Source organism: Seriola dumerili, unplaced genomic scaffold, assembly GCF_002260705.1.
Source record: "Seriola dumerili isolate Sdu_G_001 unplaced genomic scaffold, Sdu_1.0 BDQW01000187.1, whole genome shotgun sequence".
In the NCBI taxonomy this organism is placed as follows: Eukaryota; Metazoa; Chordata; class Actinopteri; order Carangiformes; family Carangidae; genus Seriola; species Seriola dumerili.
In genome coordinates this window covers 2,935,733-2,944,609 of record NW_019174442.1, presented here as the reverse complement: position 1 = coordinate 2,944,609, position 8,877 = coordinate 2,935,733, and the positions used below count along the sequence as shown (strand labels likewise).

General features: G+C 41.6%; 1 protein-coding gene across 1 annotated transcript in view; it reads left to right on the top strand.

The window, feature by feature from the left end:
• The first annotated feature begins 3,739 nt into the window (after window positions 1-3,739).
• Window positions 3,740-8,877, top strand: part of cdh5 (cadherin 5) — a 31,765-nt gene continuing 26,627 nt past the window's right edge. Inside the window, exon 1 of the mRNA XM_022752840.1 lies at window positions 3,740-4,255. The gene's annotated coding sequence lies outside the window, so the exon portion shown is untranslated. The remainder of the gene's footprint in view (window positions 4,256-8,877) is intronic.

The following is an 8,877-nucleotide window of genomic DNA, read 5'->3' as shown; positions in this document are numbered from 1 at the left end:
TCCAGTTACATGTCTGTGTTTCTTTAAAGCTCTGTGTTATAATTAGGCATAATACCACTACACCACTGCAGACTGTTGCTCTTTTAATCACGCAAGTATATGTGGCCTGGCGTTTGCCATAACAATGTGCACAATGGTAACTGTAACGAAAGGTATGGCATGGCAGCGACACGTCGCGACGAAAAGGGTGAGGAGGACAACGTATAACACGCCATTTTTTTTCCAATGTCCAAAAATAACGAGGAATTAAAAAAAGAAAGGGGGAAACAGTTTCCAGTATGGCAACAAATTAGAGTCAACTCATCACCGTGTTACTGCTGCTCTTCAAACTAGTCCTGTTTTTACATATCTACACCCCACACCACTGTACTCATATCTGCCTTCCCAGTTTAAACCAGTCAGGACTAGACTGAAAAAACACCTAATTTATTTGTTAAGCACCGTAGCAACAAATTAAAATTTACAAAAAAAAAAAAAATTCAGTCAGTAATAAACTAAATTACATTTCATGAATCACTGTCCAATTAATTCTGAGTGCCCACCTACTCATACTCCAAATAAAAGTGGGTCTGTTCAGTTGACCTTCTTCTTTAAACACCAGCTCCACAAAGGAAACAACTAAGACCAGGTTTTATCTTTAATAAAAATGTATCTTTCACAAAAAGACTAAATCTTAATTATAACTGCTTCTTTGTGTTAAACAATTCAAAATAAACTAAACACTAGTTGGACACTCCCTCAGGTGAAGCTTGTGGACTTCAGCTCTGACTTACCTCACACTGATAGAAAGCCTGGTTTCAGTGGTTTAAATGCTAGTTAGCAGCGATTGTTAGCTTTAAACCGGTCTGTCATGTGATTTCTGGGTTTTCAGAGCGACACGAGACAACTAACAGATCTTCAACCCAATATGACTCTCCTCGGTACAAGTGTTTGCTGTGGTGATCTGAGTACTTTGTTCGTTTGTCTACCCACCGAATATGTTTATGGCAAAAGCATTGTAGTATGATGAAAAGGGGATCCTTTAGGCAGATATATCACTACTGAAAAAAATCTGTCATGTTAGACATTTGCCTCTCTCTCTCTCTCTCTCTCTCTCTCTCTCTCTCTCTCTCTCTCTCTCTCTCTCTCTTCTTCTTCCTCTGTCTCTCTGTCAGTCCTCCAGTTCTTGATGTTCGGCTCCCAGCAGTCTTCTTCCAGTCAAACCACCAGTGGGGGAATATCACCCGTTTCCTTACATGTCATGAGTGGAGCGAGGATGCAATTTTTAGTGCCAAAGTGTCTTTTAGAAAAGTAGGCCAAGAGCATGAGGGTTTTTTATTTTTATTTTTATTTTTATTTTTTTTTGAAAAGACAGAATGACAGAGAGACACAGAGGGATAAAGGAAAAGAGACGCATAAACAGGAGAGTTTCCATCATCTGTGTGTGACGTTTTGTTTGTTTGTTAGCGGGACAACCATCACTCTCATACAAGACAGCCGACATGAGGACAAACTCTCTTTTTTCATTTCCCCCATCTTATTCTTTCTCTCCACATACACACATCACTGTCGCTGCTCAGTTCAATCAAATTTAACTCAATTTTAAGTAGATTTATAGGCACGGTTTTCAAAACTTAATAATAATCACAAAGCAGTTTACATTAAGTAACATGTGCAAGACTTATTAAACATAATATAAATACAGATACATAAATCACAGACTATTACTGCCTTATTTGAATGCATGCGCACACACACGCACACAGAGAAACATTTGTCTTCCATTTTTCTCTTGAGGGTTGTGATGTGAACTAGAACTATGGTGTTTACATCATAAAGAAATGTGCTTGCACATGTTTTTTTATTTTATTTTTTTTATTGGCCGACTGCAGCGCTGTGCATTAGCTTCCCCCACTGCGCTCCATACAGCGCTAACGTCACTCTAAACAAGGTGTTGTGGAGGAGGTCAGGGCGGGTGACTGGGTGAACACAGCATGTGACTTTGACATGGGAGAATGCTTGTCATGTCGCGTTTCCAGCCAAAAGTAAACACTGGTTTCTTGTTACCATGACCACACTTCTCTCCGTGTACTCTAACATGTGGAGTTTTCTTATAAACCAAAACCAACAAAAATTACTCTTACCAAAACTCAAACTGTGTGTCCATGATGTCGAACAAATGTGCTGAGCTACTTATAGAACATTTGCAAAGCTGATTTTTTTTTTAGAATATTTTAAAACCTGCATGCAGCAGTTTTTCTTCTTCACTGTTTTTGTTTTGCACCCTGCTATGTTTGTTGCCCTGTTTGCGCCGCCAGCTTTTGATGATTTTACATGTGCATGAACTAAACAAACTCATAAAAGCATTACTCCACAGGCTACAAGTGGTCAATAACTCCACAGGTTACCTTTGAGCAGGTAATTTTATTGGCCTAAACCTTTCATTAACCATAGAGGCGACTGATCGGAAAAAGCTCAAATGGATCAATTTAACGCAGTGGCTCTGACCAATCATACTACTAAGAGAGAGAGAGAGCGAGAGAGAGACTACACATACACAGCTACTACTACAAGGGGATTCAAAGTAAATGTTGATTTTTGTCATGCCGATGTATGGCAATACTGCTCGCAGCTCTAATGAAAATATTGTGTGTAGAGCTGAACTGAAACTGCAAATAACGAGAGCGCGAGCAAACAGAGAGAGGGAGAAGAACGACAGAGAGAGAGGGAGGGAGAGAGAGAGAGAGGGAGGGAGGGAGGGAGAGAAGTGAAAAAGAAAGACAGGACTGCTGTTGCCACAGGAGAGGTTTCATGTAAAAACACACAGTCGGCTTTCCTGTCCAATTCGGCAAATTACTGATGACCGAGGGGGGGGGTGAAATGGATGGAGTGTGTGTGGCGGGGCGCCCCTCTCATCTCATTTACCGGCTTAGACAAGATCTCTCTGTCAGAAACACTCACACACACACTCACCCACCAAAGTCAGCCCTCTGAAATATTTACTAGCCTCATGTGGGGAAATCTCTGAGGATTATCCCCAATAACCTGTTTAACTTAATCCTTATCTCACACACATGAATAATAAACCCCCCCCCCACACACACACACACACACACACACACACACACACTCTCCGTCTCTTCCCCTCTCTCCCTGAGAAGTAACGCCTCTCTCACCTTACTCTCCATCACCCTCCCTCCCTTCCTCTCTCTCACACACTCACTCCATCTGCTTCATGAACATGAGCCGGCTGCTTTCTCTGCCTCTCCGAGCGTCTTTGAGCTGTTTTGACACGCGCGCTCCCTCTCTGCCTCTCTGCCTCTTTTCTTTTCTCCGTCTTTCCACCAATCCCCACACCTCTCCATACCTTTGTCTCTCTCTGTTTCCCCCACCAGGACAGGAAAAGGATTGGTAGCAGGGAGCACCAGCAAAAAAAAAAAAAAGAAAAGAAGAGCTGATAACAATAACAGGAAGTGGGCAGTGACCTGTGTGAGAGAGGGCTGTGGTTGCACAGCTGCGGTTCAACACTTTTGACCACTGGATGAGAAAACCACATCAGAGGTGACGGGAAGAAAAAGGAGTGAAACCTGTTGGAGTCTCACCTGAGGAAAAAAATCTCGACAACCTGAGGAGGAAAAACACGACGACATTTGGGGTAAAAAAAAAAAAAAAAAAAAACTCCAGAGTTGGAGCGACTGGAGTTTTTTTTACCTCTTTGAGAAAAAAAACACATAAAGAAAGAGAGTGGTGAGATTTCCACAACAGAGTAATATCTCAGTGATTATCTGCTGAGTGAACTCTGTTTTTTTTAGTCTTAAATTTGTTTTGGCTCCCTGAGAGTCCGTCAGTCTGTCTTTGGAAATCCAGCTCTGGGATACATCCTCAATCAAGAGACATCACCTGATACATCATCGTCACTGACTTTTTTATTATCTGGTTCCACAGTCCAGAGAAGGATTTGTACAGAAACCTGGTGGAAAATCGGGCTGAGAGAGAAAGAGAGAAATCCCTGCCTGTACAACGACACCTGCTGCTGTCCAGCTGACCGACAGGAGAGAGCGTAAGGGTGAAGAAGAAGGCACAGTTGAATCAGGAGGTGGTTTTACCCTCTGCTGAGCTTACGACCACCAACCAGCCACTAATTTCCACCACAGCCTGACAAATTAGTACAGTCTGACTGAGGAGGACCTTGAAGGATTTGGGCTTCATTTTGGACCAAAACAAAGGTCTGATCACCAGTTACGGCTCTACTTGGGTCAGGCTCTTCATCTCTGTGGTAAGTTTTCTGTTTTTATCTTAGAGTTGGGAATATTTTAAGAGAAATACTGATTGCACGGGTGTGTTACATGTGTGTGTGTTTGCCTGGATGTGCGTAAGGTGCTAAGAGCTTTCCCATTCATCAAATGGGAGAGTGAATATACATCCCCTCCTGACTGAAAAGCAGTGTACAACAGCGTATCCAGAAAATGTAACCCAGATCCCTTGAGAACGCTCCTGGCTGCATTCCCAGTCACTCCAGGGTGAAACGCTCATGAATACCGGTCAAACTGTCTCGAAGAAGGTACAGAAATAACTTGAAATGATTGGTTATAGCCCCTTTAAGGATGGGCTGTCGGCCCCCGTCATTGTTCACATATGTTATGCCAATGATCTCGGACAGCTCGGTGTAGAATTGAATGCTGTAATTGAGCGCTGTTACCCCCCAGAGGCTGGACTGTCATTCCTGAAGACCGTCGGCTGTGACCATTAAGACGATACAGGATGATCTGTGGACAGGGGGGGGGGGGGGTTTAAAAGCAGACTAAATCCACCGGGAGGTCTTCAGCTGTTCACTTTGACGGGCTTAACATAAAAAAACACTTTTTTTTTTTGCAGGGACTGTCAAGTTGATGTCAAGTTGGTGGCTGTAAAGTATTGATGATGCACATTTAATATTTCCAAAGTGGTGAAAATCTTGTCAGTTGAGTGGTGTCATTTTGTCAGCTGAAGACTCCCCGGCAATACATATACAATTAATTTAACAATTAACAATTTATGCCAAACATTAGATAAAGGGGTAGACAAAATGAAACCTCACAGTATGATCTTGATACAAGTACCTTTTTGTAAAGACATTTTTTTGTTGGGAGCCTGTTATTAGAGCTTATTCATGTAATTTCTGATGTTCGTAGTTGCTGCTGTAGTTGCCCTGGAAGTGTTTCTGTTATTTCGTCTACCATGTGAATGTGAGACTTGTTTCTGGGTAGTGGTGGATTTTTCTCTGAGGATCTGGATCCATGGCCCCTGAGGGACAGAGGTGATTTGATTTGGTTGTTACATCGAAAGCCGTTGATGCAACTAAACCCAGTGGTCTAATTCCTGGAGAGGGAACTATCAGGGAAAATCCTTTGGGTGCCATCTGGGAGACTTCACCCTCCCACGCACACACACACACACACACACACATGAATATACACACAGGATTCATGATTAGAGCCATTCATTCAGATATATGTCAGAGTGGTTGACAAGCTGTCCAGCTGTGGCGATGTTAGCTCAGCTGAAGTCGCTGATTACTACTGAAAGACCCAGTTACGGTTTTATTTTTATTGTCTGACCTGTATTCTTCATTTTACATTGTAAACCACCTTGTGTTTGAACAAATGTTCTTTTTCCACATCAGTATTTTTAAATCCCACCCTCAAGGAATGGATCAACGGGGAAATGAATAAGATGAAGTGTATCAGATGGCAGTACATTAAACAATATGAAAAGTGTAAATGCATAAGAACATTTATAAGGAATTTATTGAATCGCCAATGATTGGTCCACAGCTCCACCTCAGTTCAATATGTGGCATTCAAAGTCTTTCACATGCTGTTAGTTGATCTTTTGGACAGTTTAACATGTATTTATTAATGACAGCTCATCAACACCTCAGCAGTTGTAATTTGTTGGTTGAAAATGGACGCTGCAACAAAAGGGGTAGATTTATGAGAAATAATCTGCGTAACTTTAAGAATACACGACTTGATCATTCATGACCCAATCGTTCGGCGTGATCTACATGGACGAGAAAATCTCTTTTCCCATAGTTGGGGTCCTTTTAAAAATTTTCAGTATTTGAGGCGCTGTAGCTGTAAATTTAGCCTTCAGCGCAGACGGGGGCTGACAGCTGAGCCAAAACCACTGTGGAAAACACGCTAGGCTTTAAATTATTTTCAGATGACTGTTGGTCATTACTGTCAGATTTAAAGCTGGCCGACATCATTCATAACAGGTTCACGGCGATACAATCTGATTTGTCTGATTGTGAAAGAAAATAGAATTAACTGTAAAGCGCTTGAGCACCAATCAGAACATGAATACCCTGTGTGACATGACAGAGTTTCAGTGAGGACACCGTGTGTGTGTGTGTGTGTGTGTGTGTGTGTGTGTGTGTGTGTGTGTGTGTGTGTGTGTGTGTGTGTGTGTGTGTGTGTGTGTGTGTGTGTGTGTGTGTGTATATAGTGGTTCCTAGTGTGACTTGCTGGCAGACAGATTGTTAGAAGCTGCTCTGTGATTAAACCTGTTTTAATCTTAACAACAGACACACACCATGCTATTCAGCTGTCGAACATCACAGATTTGAGGCTTTGAAATCACTTCCTGTGCCACGTACACACAAACAAACAAACAAACCCTTTGATTTTAGGGTAGTAAAAGTAGAGTAAAGTAAGCTAAACTGTGTCAAAGACACCACGTTGAGACTGATTTTTATGTAAGAAGATTTAAAGACTGAAGTTCCTCTGGTGCTCACAGGGGGTGGTGTGTTCCTAAGAAAATGTTGGACAGAAAGAACATCATAGTCATGATTTATTCTTGGAGCCTTGCCAGGTACAGGGATAAATTGCAAATTTGACCCCAGGATAGCTCTGCAGAAAAAAAAAAATCACCACATTTCAACAGGGTCTTCCTCTGGAGAGTATTAGCAAATGCTATGGCAGCCACCCTATTCCATTATGCAGCAGGCTATCATGGGCTCAAGTAAAAATGCTCAGGTAAAGGTGGTGCTAGAGAAAAAGGTCATGTGATCATCAAATTCAACGTGGTTCATCCTCTGGGGACCTTGGATAACCTTAAAAAAACTGAAAGGGAATCCAGCCAGGAGATATCTCTAACGTTTTGGTCTGGAGTGCCCAGAAAGTTCATCCTATGGGGAGCATGAATGTTCTCAATATATTATATAACTTTGGGCAGTTTCTTGTGCAAAATTTTAGCCTCAGCAAGATCTTAAAGGTGAGAATGTCCACCACAAACATCATGATGGTAATCAGACCATATATTCAGATCCCTTAAAAACGGGAGGTGGTGGCAGCGATCTAGAGTTCTGGAGCCAGGCTTGTTTCTTATGTTGAAGACAGAGGACACATTCACCATGAAGTGTCGAGACATGATGAATGATTTACAGACGATCTCAGATGAACTAAAGGAGAGACAGATTCGTCATGGAAGAATTGTATTTCTGTCTTTAAAACACAGAACACACAACAAGACTTGCGCATGAACTTCACCGACCCTTCAGCAACCGCCAGGATTATGAAGTCTTGTTGACTTGTTTCTGTGCTTTAGCCTTTGGTACATTGAAACTAGGTCAGACTTGTCTGCCAGTCACAAAACATCCCGGAGAATGACAACTGTATCTCTGCGTCTGTCTGTTGCTGCTCCTCCGTCACACTCACACACTCTCTAGCCTGCGGACAATGTACAGATGTAATTACAGATATTCCTGGATGTTATTTATTCCCCATACCTCTGAAAGATGCCTTTGATAAATTATGTCGTAAATAACTTTGTATAATCCTGTGTGTGAGATTTGCGCGCGCAATGTATTTTGCACTTGAGACGAAAATTTAAAAAGTGATCACAACTGCCAGAATTAATAGAAATGACGGGTTTATAATAACAAACTAAACTGTTTATTTACACCTAATCTTCTCGAACACACTCAAGACTCCTGTCACTTTCCATGCATCAGTCCGTATACCTAGCATATACTAATTTAAAAGTAACAAATAAAGGATTTAAAAATAAACTAGAGTTTATAAAACAGCTGTGAAACAGGGTGTATTAGTGTGTTGATCTTCCGCACCACCTTAAAAGGTGTTAAATCTGCTTTTAAGGTGAGGTAGAGAGAGTGACAGGGCTGAAAAAGAGGAGAGGTGAAGAAGAAAAGGTGAGAAAAGGGAGAAAAAAGGAATGATAAACAGGAAACAGAAATAAACTATGTGAAAAACACAATGCAGTTTTCACCTTGAGAGATTCAATTATAGAGAAAAAGAAAGAGAAGGAATGATGGAAAGAACAGACGAACAAAATGAAGACAACCAAAGTGAGACAGAAACTGAGACAGACATTTAGTCAGCAACACAAGTGAATACCAGGAAGGGTGTGTCCACTCACTAATGATGACCCCTCATTAAGAGACCCCAGAAGTTATTGTGTATGCACTTCCTGTTGCTGATAAAAGGGGAGGGGTAAGACGCTGGCTGCTGAAGGAGGAAATGCTGTTTTGAAAAATTCCCTTTTTGGGAAAATGCCCCCAATGGATTTGTCATCACAGAAATAACTGAGCACGTATGTGTGGAACTGAGACACAGGATGCTGTGGTTGTGTTTGTGTGAGTGAGGCGTTACTGTATTTGTGATGGTGAGGAAATGTCCAGTTGGATTCTGAGTCAAGCTGTATCTCAGCTGTTTCAGTCTTATTTAAATGATATACATATATAGATATATATGTATTTTTTTTTCCTGTAATATCCCAGGAGAGCTAAAGCCAAAAAATTAAATCTTCATAGCAAAGTTGACAAGGTTGTGGGTTGGAAATTTGAATTTTCAGTGCCCAGGGGCCCCAAAATCTCCCCCCAGCTCACGACTGATA